This window comes from Pleurodeles waltl, chromosome 4_1, assembly GCF_031143425.1.
Source record: "Pleurodeles waltl isolate 20211129_DDA chromosome 4_1, aPleWal1.hap1.20221129, whole genome shotgun sequence".
Lineage (NCBI taxonomy): Eukaryota > Metazoa > Chordata > Amphibia > Caudata > Salamandridae > Pleurodeles > Pleurodeles waltl.
Window position 1 is genome coordinate 869,957,968 of NC_090442.1, and position 14,810 is coordinate 869,972,777.

Genomic DNA, 14,810 nt, shown 5'->3' on the forward strand with positions numbered 1-14,810 from the left:
TATGCCCACACACGTAATATAATGCACCCTCCCTTAGGGCTGTAGGTCCTGCTGTAGGGGTGACATATAAATACTTCATGCAGTGTTTAGAGAAAATGACATACTGGCAGTGTGCCATGTTGTGTTTTCATTTTTAGGGCGCACCTTGTCAAGCAGCCTGCAATGGCAGTCTGCATGAGGTTGGTGCTAAGTCTCTTAGACAGGCACAAGTTGTGCTGCAGCTCTCAGGGGCGGTCTTCGGGACCCATGCCCTAGGTACCGGGGGTACCATTTACTAGGGAGCTCCTGACTGTACACCCAGGAAAACGGATCAGCAGCCACTGTTCTGTGTTTTTGACTTGAACAGGCATGCAGTTCTCTTTTGTCCCTGCACTCATGCACAGTATGGATCACAAATACCCGCTTGTGCTCTTTCCAAATGACGCACCTCTAAAGTAATTAAAGGCTGCGATGATGAAAAGCAGAGGTCTCTGAAAAGGGACAGTGAGATGGGCAAAAGGGAACATTAAAAGAGTTTTTGTTTTTTTTTAAGCATTTCATTGTGTCTACTCTAGTATTCATTTGTGATTAACAACGGCTGTGCATTGCCATGAATACTGACGTTTAATTATCACTATTTGTCTCTGTTGGATACACAGAGATGTTCCTTTAATAGAGTATTTTGTCTTCCAGGCCTACACCTTGCACTTTTTCCCTATTAGTTGGAAATAAGCAGGCAGCAGCTAGCTCAATTATCCGTTGTCTGTATACTTCTTTAAAAAACAACTGTGCCACGCGGAAACATCCAGTGCTTGGGAATTGTAATCTTGGTATCTTGATGTACCTTACAAAGTAAAGTAATCGGCAGGATTGAGTGAGGGGGCGGTAATGACCCGTGAGAGATGAAGCAGTGAGCAAGTCATAAAATCCGTTCACTTCACTCATCAGTGTCAGTGAATGATATATTACACCACCCACTTGTGCATCTATCGTGTCTGCTATATTGAACAATAGGATTCGTAAGCCGAACGCGTAATGTGATCTAGATACTTATGAGGATAATATGTTAAAGTGCAGTGGGAGGTGGTGTATGTCTTAATAGGATAACCTAATCGAGGATGAGGGATGCCATTAGGAGTGACACTGAAACGCGTCCCGCCTTTAAAGGTGGAAGGTACCAGGACAATACCATAATGAGTAGTTGTGAAAAGGGATCTCGGAACATTACAGTGCTCTTACAAAATGCGTAACTTTATAAAACATTCTATGACAACAACAAAAATAATGTTCATTATTGTTCATTTGGTTAATCATAATCAGATTATATGTTGTAGCTGTAATGCATCCTGCTTAATTATTTACAGGATGCCTAGGTGAAAGGCCAGTATTGAACTAAATAGTGATTCACAGTATCAAATATATTAAGGTAAATGTATAGGGCCATGATCGATTGATTTATGTACACACACTGGTAATGTTCCAACTTCCTTACAATGGTTGCAAGAAACATTTGGAATTTAGACAATGGACTTCATTTTCGTAGTACACGTTTAACTAAGGGTCTCCTGAGTCCGCCTTTTGTCTCACAGAAATAAGCCTGTAAGCGATTTATGTGTGAACAAGTGAAAACCAGGAAGAAAATGTTGTTCTGTAATGGTATGGTCAGCTTGGCATTTGCATTTGAGTGTTCGTGGCACTGTTCGGCTGGAGGAATGTGTAAATCTAAGCATTATACTATTGTGTCTTTCTTCTATGTCTTGACGTTAGATCCACTCACAAATACATATGTGAAGGAATTGTGTTCCGTGATTTAGTATTCTATTTATGAGTATACTTCACAATACGTGTAGTGTGTCTTTGTGCTCTTACCAAAATATGCATGTGTGTTAAGAGTAGAAAACATGTAATTGAAATTAAGGCTGATCTCAGTTATTCACTTGATGTTCAATAACTTTTTGTGACTCAGCACATCATTGCCTCTGTTCTACGTTTTAAAACTGAGCTTGCTGTTTGTTATTTTCACCAGTGATAAATGAACTCTAAGGCCTTCATTAGGAGTCTGGCGATCAGACTGTCTCCAATGAGGCACTCCGAGTGCCATATTTCAATCCTGGCAGTCGGACTGTGTCTGGACGGCCAGCTCCGTGAGGAATTCCGGTGGTCTGGCAGTAGGTGGTGGTCCTAATCCACAAGGGCAGCGCTGAAAGCAGGGCTGCCCTGGGGATTACAACTTCATTCTCTGCCAGCCATTTCATGGCGGTAGCACCACCATGAAAAGGCTGGCAGAGAAAGGGTGCAGGGGGCCCCCTGGCCAGCACCCTTGTAATGTTCACTGTCTGCTTTGCACCCTGCATCCTACAGCATTGCCACTGACTTGATTATGAGCTGGAGACAATGCTGTAGGCTGTTTCCCGCTAACTGAGTTTCTGCCCACTGACCTAGCAGGAAACTCTTAATAGGCCCGGCTGGAAGGTGGCCAGTATGGCGACAACCTCCCACTCTAAAGTGGGCAGACAGTGTAAACCACCTGCCGAATTCATAATCAGGCCCTAAGTGTGAAGGAGGGATGCCATCCTTGTGAGAGAAGGCTGCAGTCTTCTAGTCTGTCAGATTCAGGGCACAATCTTTGTGTTGGCTTAAAGACACTTTGCGGCCATGTAGTCATCGTCTGACGTTCTTGGTTTGTATATCTATCTGACCACAAAAAAGGCAATATGTTCTAACATAGTTCAAAGCAACTTTACTGCTGTAGGCTGATTGGTAGAGCATTAATGGAGGCTAAATTCCTGTGGAAGCTTACCCTTTAGCGCTCTGTCTCCAAAAATGCATGCACCAATTATTTTTAGTAAACGGCTACTTCAGAATCTGTAGTTATTAAACCCCTAACTTTTTAGCTTTTTTATCATATTGTTCTAACCTAGGTTTGGACAAATCTTCACAAACTATATACATATTATTTTTTCCAAGAATTTACCTCTATTTTTTGCATTATTGTGTGTCTTGTGTTAGTCGGTGTTTATTGTCTTTGTTTTTCAGGGTTGTGGGATTGGCTGTCCATCAATAGACCAAAATCCTTTTTGTGAAGAACCCCTATTTCTTACATTGTTTTGTGTGTGCCTAGATGCTGTAATGGTTGATGCTGCAATGTGGATCCAGCGCTAACTTCATGCGAGCACAGGCAGGCAGTGAGACATAGGAAACATTGCTGTCAGAGAGAGAGCTGTTCTAGCAGCTCCCTCTCTGTGACAGCAATGCTGGCTCCCACAGGAGGTGGGGAGCCAGCTGGGACCGTGGGGACCTTTAGGCTTCCCCCGCAGTGCCCAACATTGTGACTGGGTGCCCTGTAGGGGTTGTTATGGTGGTTGGCGGCACAGCTGAGTAGTCTGTGGGGTTGGGTTGTTATAGGGGTTGGCAGTAGAGCCTCGCGGCAGCAAGCTTTTCATGCTCTAAGGTAACTATAACTTGCGTCCTCGCCATGTACTGCTGATTACTCCCGAAATGATGGTACTCATGACATCTTTGATAACATCATTGATAATATCAATGTAATATTTACCGTAAACTTTTTGACGAAAAAACTGTGCATGGTGGGGGAGCAAGTTATAGATACCTTAGGGCACGAGTTATAGTTACTCGAGATACCTTTAACAGGTAAATTTCCATGGTTTTGTACGTTTAAAATGTGAGCCTAACTATAACGTCCCTAGAACCTTTGTTTTTTTAACTAACGTTCTATGGTTTTTTTTCTTGTTCCTAACAATAATGTCCCTGTAACCTTTGTTTTTTCAGTGAATCTAGATATAGATATAGATATAGACATAGACATAGATATAGATATAGATACACACACACTCTGGCCGAGTAAGCAACTGATTTCAAAATAGAAAATATTTGAACCTACCTGAAAATGATACAAGATGGGTAGCTCTGTATTAAATCTTATTTTGGTACAATGTTTCATGTTTTAAAACTAATCTATGGATTGTAGGAGTATTGGTACAGTCATGGACACAGTATAGCCATCCAGAAATAATATATCCCTGCATTGATCACAAGAGCAGGAGCTGTCTGTAACCAGAAACTAAAAAATGGGCATCTGGTACATTGACATGGTGGGATAAGCCCACACAATCACTGTACTAGGCTGGGCCATTGTGCGCCCTTGCTTCTTTAAAACTAAGGCCCATATTTATACAATTGTATTTTGTAAGTGTGCGCCACTTTTGCATAAAAAAAAGTATAAATATGGGCCTAAGAACCTTGAGACAAAAGCTACACTTCTTCTTTGTATCTCCACAAAGTCACCATGGTAAATCTTGGCCTTCATAAGATCATGATCCCTAAATTGCACATTCAGATTGTGTCTGATTGACTGATGCTGAAATGATACTCAGAGACTGTGTTGTTCTGACTTGGCCTCACTGGATTAGATTCCTCTCAAGTATCACATGCAGCACAGGTCATGTGTTTAGTCAGCAAGTACTGCATCTCATCCTCACTTTTTTCAAGCACTAAAATTCTCTACCTGTCATCTGGGAAGCCTCCACTGCTTCCCTCCAATCTTCTACTTCCAATGGGCCCAGTTCTCCCTCCACTACCATAGAGCAAATGTGGAAGGTTTTGATGACCCATCATCTACCCCTCCATTGCAAATGCGAGATCTTCAAATCTTGCAAACCACCAGGTATGCTGCCCAGTAGTACAAGAGCATATCCGTGGTAGCTATCCCTCCCTCAGACAGTGGTCATCAGCACTTCCCCAAGGCTGTTCAAGGAGGGCCACCTCCCCACAGCAACATTCTGATTTGCACATTTACCTTTGTAAAGAAGGAGTTGTCTACCGGAAAATGATGATTCTGTAATTGATAGAGAAGGGGTGGAAGAGTTACTATTTTAAAGATGGTGGAGTGCCTCCACTGTTCTGTACAATAAAAATTGTTAGGCTTAGAATGTTAAGAATGTTGTTAGGATAGGATGCTGAGTTAGAACACAGATCAGATGACAGTTGTACCTCATAGCAGCTGGCTGGGGTTTCCGTTGTTCCTTAAAGGTGAATTAAATACCTTCTTATCATTCCACTCAACATTGAAAGAATAACAGCACATCATCCCCATGGAATGAGATTCTATCTCTCACATCTGAGGACCACTGAAAGCCTCATAACAACGAGTCAATTCGAATCCAGACCAGCAGTTGCTCTATCGCTAACATGAACAACAAGGGGGACAAGGAACAGTCTTCATGAGTGCCGCTTGCAACTGGAAACCACTCTGATGTCACCCTCCCACCCGCACCCTAACCTTGAGGTTGGTGTATATTAGGCAAACATAGCTGATAAACTTCAGTATGAACCCCGCACTGGGCAGGAGGGTGAATATGTATTCCCACTCTACAGTGTCAAAGGCTTTTCTAAAATCAATGGACAGCAGTGCCCTGTGGCCTTGGCATTGCTTGCTCTATGCAATAGCATTATGTACATGTCTCAGATTCTGCTGAGTAGTGCAGTGGGGCATAAACTGGACTGGTCCGGGGGGACCTGTCGGCAATCACTCTGGTCAGTCAAGTGGCCAACATCTTGGCCCAGACTTTCACTTCCCAAATTACTAGTGAGATTGGCCGAAGGTCCTCACAATGCATGCCATCCATCCCTAGTTTGGTATGACTACAATTTCCACTGTTCCAAGAACAGTTCCCCTTTTTCCAGAGCCTCTCTGATATTCTTCAGAAGCAGAGGGCCTACTGCTGCCAGACCTGGTGCCAAAACTCTGCCGGAAACCATTCGGTCCCGGTGACCTGCACTCCTGTAACTGTGCCAAGGTAACTCGCAACTCATCACAAGTTACCTCCGATTCCAGGGAGGCACTTTCCTCAAGGGATAAAAGAGGCACCTGCAGCTCCAACACAAAGTCATGCAGGTCTGCATGAGGACTCAGACAGCTCATACAGCTATCAATAGCAGAAAGCAAAGGCCTCAGCAGTGGATCATGCACAACCCATTCTCGTTCTCCATGTAGGCCACCAGTACCCCGGTCTCCCTAGGGGTACATAACCAGTGTAGTCCTGCAGGCCTAATGATGTCCCCTTGAACTGTAGCCTCCTGGGCTTCCCGCAATGTACTTTGGGTTGTTACCGATTCTTCATTTTGCAAGGAAACACTGGAATTGGTACTGACACACCTCTCTGAATTTTTTTTGGAGGCTCCAACAGTTTAGATGCCAGCCCCTTGACCTCACACAAGGTCCATCACCATCGGCTAGTGGAGACCTGGCGACCCTCTCACCTGGGTATGAGGAAGTAATCTAGTCTGGAAAACAATCAGTGAGTCCCAGAGTAAAAGGTAAATCCCCTCTCCCCCAGATGGTGTGATCTCCACACATCAATTAAGTTAAAGTTAAGTATGAAGATAGAGAGTGGTGTCTCGGTACAACCAGCTTCCACCAGGGTTGAGGAGCAATCGAGGATCACATCACACATCCCATTGCCCAGCAGCCAAGGTGCATATGGAAGCTCCTGTATGAGGTTCTTGAGATTAGTTAGGAAGGCAGGAGTCAGGGGCATAGGCGCATGACAGCCAATCAAGAAGATTGGGAGGCCATATTGGGTGCCCATTACTGCCAAGTACCAGTCCACTCCATCATGCCACATCCCACTCCCTCATGCCACACCCGGGAGACCACTGGAGACATGCGTCTCCTGATCAGAATGGCTGTGCCTCTAGAGCCCCCGTGAAATCCCAAATTATATGGATCAGAAATGGGCACCTATTGCTTAGTAGGTATGTTTCCTGGCCACTTTTAGGGCCACCCCCTCTTAATTTTGTCAAAAATCCAATTAACATTCCACAAGAGAGCCTTAAGCCCTCCTGAAATTACCTGTTGCAAAGGCCATGTGTCCAAGTGGATCATTCATTTTCGAGATGTCTGCGCGACATGGGAAGACATGTCTCAAGCGTTCACTGCACACTTATGTTTGCTACTACTACCTGAAAAAGAAACTAAAATAGTCTTCTAACACCCCTACCCTCCCTGAATTCCCTCCCCATAATTTGTGAACTATTAGTACCTGTTGTGGTGCGATTAGGGATTAGGGACCAAAGCCAACAGAGCTAATATGTGACCTACATCACCCCTAGCATCCAACCTCCCCAACTGAAGACATCCCCACCTAAAAATATATGAGACTGCACAACAAATCCTACTAAGCTCCATGCAATGTCTTGTGCACCCACATCCTCTGCCTCCATAATCAGTTCACATATTGTCTTGCTGAGTCTGCGAGGTCTATTACTGTCATTCTGCAGCCACAATGGCAGAGTCTTTTCTCACGCTGTGGTGCTCAGGCCATAGGGACCGAACCCTCCTCTCCTTGCGGTGCTGTCTTTTCCTCTGCACAGTGTGCCTCTCTCTAGGAGACCCTCCATTCCATCTCCTTCTCCCCTTCACCTGTTGTAAAGAATTGCTGGTGTGTTAAGTGGGTCACTCTTTTATCTAAACCCAGATCGCTTCAGGAGTGTCAAAGGAAAAGGTCTTGTCCTAAAAGATAACTTTTAGACAAGCTGGGGACAGAAGCATGCATTTGATCTCCATGGCCTTCGGTTTTTGCTTTGCCTCTTGGAAGGAGCATCATTGTTGTTGCAACTTTAGGGTACAGTCTGGAAAAATCATCACAGGGTACGTTCAATAGGTTAACTGACCTATTAAGCAGGATGCTCTGAGTACAGCATCTCAATCCATGTAGTTCATCAACTGCACAATACAAGGGGGGCACCCACCAGGTCTTTTGCAATCAAAGCTCTGTGCACTCTCTCTATGATTAAACTATTCGATACTTCGTGGTCACCCAGCTTGACAACCACTCACTCATAAATTTGGTTGGAGTAGTCCCCTCTGCCTGTATGCCGTTGATGAGCAAGTTGTTGCACCTAGATCGTCTTTCTGCATCCTCTGCAAAGGCCTCTAGCTGTCCCACCAGGCATTGAAGGGTCACAAAGAGGTCCTCATGCGATTTGACCTTATCTTCAGTTTTTGACAACCTTCTCTCCAGAGTCCTCAGTGTCAGTGTGAGTAGTGTTTTGTAAGTCCTGTCTAATCAGAGCTAGGCTTAACTTTTGTTCCATCATCTTTCCTTCTTTAGTGACCTTAAGGTCTTGAATTGGTAGCAACATAGAGGTCTGCGCATTGTCATCTGGTTGGGGACTGTCCCCGGCTGCACCAGCTTCCCCCGTGTGAGCGGTTTGTTTGGCAAACATATCTATTTTTTGTTGGGAAGTGGCAGTCACTGGTTTGTCTGTTGCCATTGTGCCAACAAGGGAGAGTCAATTGCCTCCACAGTCCCAGTGCGGGCCCAATGGGTCTGCCTGATGTTGTCCCTTGTCTCAGACGGGGGAGAGGCTGTCATCCCCACTGAAGGCCAGCTCCCAGTTCACTCAGTCATAGCCTATCCAGCCACCCCCGCACACAAGAGATGGAAGGCTGGAACAGCAACTTCAGAGTTGGTTCCAGGATAGAATGAAGTTTACGGCATCCCTCCCTCCTGAGCACCAACCTTGACAGACCACCCTGGCCACCCTGGCTCTCTTGTAGTTTGGGCAAGCAGCCTGGGAGGGGAGGCCAATGAAGTACCTGGTGTTTCCCTTCATCAAGGGCAGTGGGCTCCCTCACACAATTGTAGCACCCCACAGCCTCCATGGGGCTCGATCCCCACCCTGTTGAGGCCCAGTTAGCATCCTTGCTAGCGCAGACAGTTCCTCCTCTATTACCTGGGGGATTCTGAGCAGAGCAAGGGTGGGAGAAAAAGAAGACAAAAGCAATGTCTTACTCCACGTCATGATGAGGCATTCCCGGCCAATAGTCCCTTCCCTGCTCACTGTCCGTGCCGCAAGACCTCCTTCTTAGTGGGCCTGCTCCTCAAAAACATAGGTTCAACAGGCCCAATCTGGCTCAAGGGCCCCATAGGGGGGAGTGGGGCTGCAGTCGCCCCCATTATAATAAGAAATTCTCCTGCTGCGCAGTAGATGCATCCCTCTTTAATCTCACTCCTCTTGGCGTAGCTTTTTATTTGATTCCCAATGCTCCCCTGGCTTCCGCAGGGTCAGACTGCCACACAATCGCTAGGGATGCCCGGCCTGTATGGTCTCTTCCGCTCAGAGCATCTCTGCCTCGCCAGGGCCCCCAGTTTCACCCTCCAGGCTTCTGCACCTCTCATTGAGTCTGGTTTCAAGGCTCTGCCACCAGCAGGGGGAGGGCCACCCCTTCACCGAATCATTCAGGGGGGCTCTTAGAGACCATCATGGGCCCCCAGGCACTCACTGCCATCCAGTGTTGCACTGTCTGAGTCAGTGGGTCTCTTTACCCCTTATTACTTCCCCAGAAGTTGGCTGCCTCTGTGTGATCCCCATGGTCTCTCGTCATTGTACCTTCGACCCTGTGGGGGGAGGGTCTCCTTCACCATCCGTTGTGGAGCCTGGTCCTCAGGCCTTCTCTCAGACTGCAGAATATCCGTAGGCTGGCCCCACCCATCAGGCATGTCAGTTCTGGCTTGGCACACTGTGGGCCAGAATATTCACCTTAGATTCTCCAGGGGACCCAGTTTACTCGAGGGGCCCTCCTCACCTCCAGCCAACCCAGTTTACTCCAGGAGGTCAGTCTCACAGTGGGCAACACTCTGGCTAATGAGCGACCTGGCTGTCTGACCCCACTTGTTCCCCTCCGTCTCTCATTGCAGGAGGCTCAGCCACACATTGCTCGTCCATGGCTTCTCAGACCCCTCTGTTCCCCTTTTTCACAGGGCTGCGTGATACACCCTTTCAGTCCCCATCTCAGTGAAATTGCCTTGGGAAGTGGCAGTTTAAATATTGTTTCTGCTTGGAATTGCGGAGCTCTTTCAGGGAGTGACTGTAATGTTCACATGGTAAGGCTCCGCCCCGTAGGAGAGCATTTTGTCGGAGATGAAAATGGTACAGAACCAAAGAAGACAAACAATCTAAAAAGTAAAGATTTCAGGCCTTTTCCTAAACAGAGATAATAAGGCTCAGCATGGTCAAAAGGAAACAACATTCAGTTACTTAGAAGCAAGGTAGAAGAAAGCACACCCCCTCAAATAAGCCCATCTAAAGCTTGGAATATTAACAAAAAAATCTCTGTTGAGCTCAAAGAATGGCTCAGGGCCTAGTGAGTAACTCTACTGCAAATGCAGGACCAACATTTTAAAGTGCCCTATGGCAGTTGCAGAACAATTGAAAAATGTATCTCTTTCCCACTGGGAGACAATGAAGTCCTTTAGGTAGTTGAAAATGGTTTATATAGCTGCAACCCTAGATGGAGCCTAACTACAACATTTTGAGTAAGTTGAATTTGTTTTAGGATATATTTGGGAAAGTCAAAGCATAAAGACTTGCCATAATCAATGCCAGACACAACTTGAATTACAGTTTTTTTAACATTCCAAAACCATGAGAATAACAATTTCATTGAGCATTCACAAACAGAAGTTTGACGATGTCAAGGCATTAATCTACAACACAGAATGTGGTATAAGAATGAGCAATAACATCATATTTTTCGCTGAGTCACAAGGGTGTGCTACAGATCCCAGTTTGGGTGGGGCGCACAAAACACTAGCCCACAGAGAAGCAGAGTCAGCAAGGATCAACATTTCTGTCTTCTCACAGCTATTGATGCTATCAGAGACGCCAGTGGAACCTTCAGTAAGGGAGAACATCATCTGTGAATGTTCCCATACATCTAGTTAGTAAGACGCTCACCTTTCTCCAGGCTCTTTGTCTAGTATGTGAAAGGAACGCACATCATACCGCTGCAATGCCAAACAGGCACTCCACGCTCCCAGACAACTAGGCAGGTTCACCGGGATTAGTTTATTAAATTGTGTTGATTGTTCTTTTCCAGGTGGGCTCGACTTCCACTGTTTAACACACGTTCTACACACCCCCACTTTAGGACGGAAGCCCCAGTAGGGATACCAGCTCCTTTTGAATAGGACCTGGACCGATTTGTCCTTGTGGGTTAGCAAGAGTCTATTTCTTTTAATCCTTAGAGTAGAGTTCAGGTCCAGAGATAGAGAGTATAGCAGGGGATGCTCTTTGAACAAGTGCAAATTCTTCAATCAAACAAACAGTCTTCTCTCTCTTCTCTCCTGAGATCAGGTCTCACCCCCAAAATGAAGTTGTGGCAGTTTCTAAAATGTGAATGCATCTGTGATTGGGGAAAATCCATAAGTAACTCATGCTAATGTTCCTATACTTTGACCCTGCATCCTTTACTTCAGTGTGAGACAGTTTAGTTCCCACAAAGGTGAAGACTGTAAATTAAATAACATTTTGCCTGTGCTAGTTTACCAATATAGCAGCCTCAAGTCTTGATTAGATTTCTCTCCAACACTGCCATATTGTTCACAAGGTCAGTCCACTATTGCCTCCAGGAATCAAAAAATGTCCACTCCTCTTAGCACACTTCCTCCTGCCTCAGGAAAAGACATGCACCTTTATATGTGCAAAGCCCTCTCCTCTCAATGAAACAAGGGCCATATTTATACTTTTTGACGCACAACTGCGCCAACGCAATTGTGCGTCAAAAATTTTAACGCCGGCTAACGCCATTCCAAAGCACCATGCGGGCGCCTTATTTATGGAATGAAGTTAGTCGGCACAGCTGACTGGTGTGCGTCAAAAAAAATGACCCACACCAGGCAGCGCCGGAGTAGGGGAAAATGGAGCTTGGGCGTCAAAAAATGGGGCAAGTCAGGTCTGAGGCAAAATATTGGCCTCAACCCGATATGCGCCATTTTTTTTTACTCCCAACACCCATTGAAATGACTCCTGTCTTAGCACAGACAGGAGTCATGCCCCCTTGCCCAATGGCCATGCCCAGGGGACTTATGTCCCTTGGGCATGGTCATTGGGCATAGTGGCATGTAGGGGGGCACATATCAGGCCCCCCTATGCCACAAAAAAAAAAAAAGATATTACTTACCAGAACTTACCTTAAGTTCCCTGGGATGGGTCCCTCCATCCTTGGGCGTCCTCCTGGGGTGGGCAAGGGTGGCAGGGGGTGTCCCTGGGGGCATGGGAGGGCACCTCTGGTCTCCTTCCGAGCCCACAGGTCCCTTAACGCCTGCCCTGACCAGGCGTTAAAAAATGCTGCAAAAGCAGCTGGACGTCATTTTTTTTTACCCACCCACTCCCGTGCGTCATTTTTGCACGGGAGTTTAAATAAGGCGCACATGCCTTGGAGTCATTTTTTAGACGGGAACGCCTACCTTGCATCTCATTAACGCAAGGTAGGTGTCCACGCTAAAAAATGACGCAAACTCCAAGATCTTTGGCGCTAGACGGGTCTAACGCCAAAGTATAAATATGGAGTTAGCTTTGCGTCGGATTTGCGTACAAAAAAACGACGCAATTCCGGCGCAAACAGAGTATAAATATGCCCCCAAGTGTCATAATCCGTCTGATAGACAGATGTGCCTTTGGATTTGACTGAACTGATCATAAAGCCATTGTGGTGAAAAGGTTTTGAAATCTGTCATTTGGCCACCTCACTGCAGGACTGATGAGGTGAAGGAGAGTAATTACTGGTGCAGATGAAGTAAATGATTAAGCATCCGGCTCACAATAGTGAAACATTTGGAGTCTCATTTAGAATTTGATGGATTGGAGGGCCGAATGCTTGTCAGCAGGGCACCGACCTCACAATTTGCTTTGCTCATTGAGAGGTGAGCGAAGTGCAGTTTCCAGTGGTGAAGCATTAGTTCTCTCCACCATCTATCAGAAACCTTTGTCCTAATGGTATATCTACCACAAGGCTGATAAGTCGCAGTGATGGTCGCTACCGTTGAGTTCCTTAGCCAGGCAGAAAAATCCCAGGCAATCCCAGGCAGAAAAATCAATCAACCTATCAATGTCCCCCGTGTACAGGCAGGAAATTCCCTGCTAATAAGGTCCATTTGTGATTTTTGTAAAGAATAAAAACTCACTCTTTGGGAGTTTATTCCTGAATATCGAAAAATGTTTTCTGAGTTGTCATAACAAACATTGCGTTCTCTTGGCAAACTCGTATCTTTCAGAGCAACTGCTACAGCAGCAGTTGTTCTGAAATCGAGGTGTCCCTCAGGCAAGCTGGGATCTCTTAGTAGGGTACAGTGTCTTCTCCAGGTGGGGTGGCAGGGCGCCTAAATGAAATTGATTGTTAGAAACAACTTTCTAAAAGTCCTTGAGACCACTGAGTTTCTTTATCAGTTTGCATGATGTGTAAAAGGGGAATTGGGGAAGAAATAGCTTTTCAGGTCCAATGTGGCGTTACAATTGCAGCTGGCTACATATTCCTGCAGTAAACGCCTCCTGAGCCCATGCCACCTTTGGAGCTGCATAATAATGTATTTTTCAGATTTATACACTGATCAGCCATGATTCATATTTTAATGCACATTTAAAGATGACTGAGAAGAGTTTTAAACCTGGAGTTTTAAATGCACAAATAGTTGCTATTAATTTTACGATAAAAGCCTTACTTGCTGCTAAGACCTTTCTCAACTTCATGTTGCACTTTTTTCTCCAAACGTTAACTTAGAAACAAACTGCAGGTTTGTACCAAGGATATCACCTTTTTTTCTGCTCATGCTGCCTGTACCATAAGAACCATTCAAATATGCCAATTTGATTGCAAAATTGTTTTTAGATTTAGGAATGGGGCCATGATGTTGTGACAGCAAGCGACCTTATCAGCCTAGATGCCAAGTACCAGTTATGTAGAGTATGGGCATAGTTTGCTTCATGTTCAGGGAGGGCCTGGTATTTCGGGCTTGCCCCTTCCACTGGAACAGGGTCAAGATTGATTTGATATTGCTGGGACCAAACTGAGGTGGCATGGTGTGCAAAATAGCAATGGACTGAGATGGGGCCTGAGTAATTACCAGTGGCTGAGATTAACTCAAACAGTTCATCCACCACTTGTTTATATTCATACAAGAAAAAAACACCACTTGGAAAGTCTGGTCTTGTTAGATACATTGAAGTGATGTCTATATGGCCTTAAGATTTTCATCTAATCAAAGCATTCAACCCATGTCCCTCCATAAAAATAAATTCCCATATTTGAATTGCTTTCATAGTCGAATAGACTATTTTCGTTGGCAAGTTCTCAAAGTTTGAAGCTTGGGACACAAAAAAAAATGAGTTAGTGAAGGCTTGTGGTTTGCCTGTGGGGGGCGGTCTTATGGAAGTGACAACTCCAACAGAGTTTACCCGCCTGTTTGGTGACTGTGTGTCTATGTATAGAGCAAAATCCTCAACGCAGTTTAGGATCAACAGAGAACAGCAGCAGGCCTGGCCGGGACGCCGCGTAATAATGAGCACCCTTCTTAGCCTGTGCGTTAGGGAAGATAGCGTGGCACACACGACTCAGTGCAAAGCCTGTACTTTCATCTCCAAGCCTGTACTTTCATCTCCAGGGAGTTGTCCTAATCATGTGGCTGAGATTGCAGAGGCATTTAATGGATGCTTTCTGTTTCGTCGACGGTATTTATTAAATTTGGTTGGTACAGTATGCCTATATGATTTCAAGTTTTAATGTGAATTTAGAAATATGCGTGGGTGAAAATAGAGTACTGTGGCTAATCATGAACAGCTGTATGGATGTGTCTCGCTTTAAACGACAAGATATTATTCAGCTTTTGCATCACATTTACATAATATTTTCATGAATATTATTCAGAAAAAAAGCCTTCTGATTGGTTGCCTGTACTACGTACAATTTAGGAAGTTGTGTTCTCCCCTACAGAGATATTCATTTTCTAACGTTATTGCGAAAGTAATGAGAA

The 14,810-nt window shown here is 45.2% G+C and overlaps 1 protein-coding gene across 1 annotated transcript in view; it reads left to right on the forward strand.

Moving 5' to 3' along the window:
* Window positions 1-14,810, forward strand: part of MGAT4C (MGAT4 family member C) — a 943,730-nt gene that overhangs the window by 441,285 nt on the left and 487,635 nt on the right. The window lies entirely within an intron of this gene.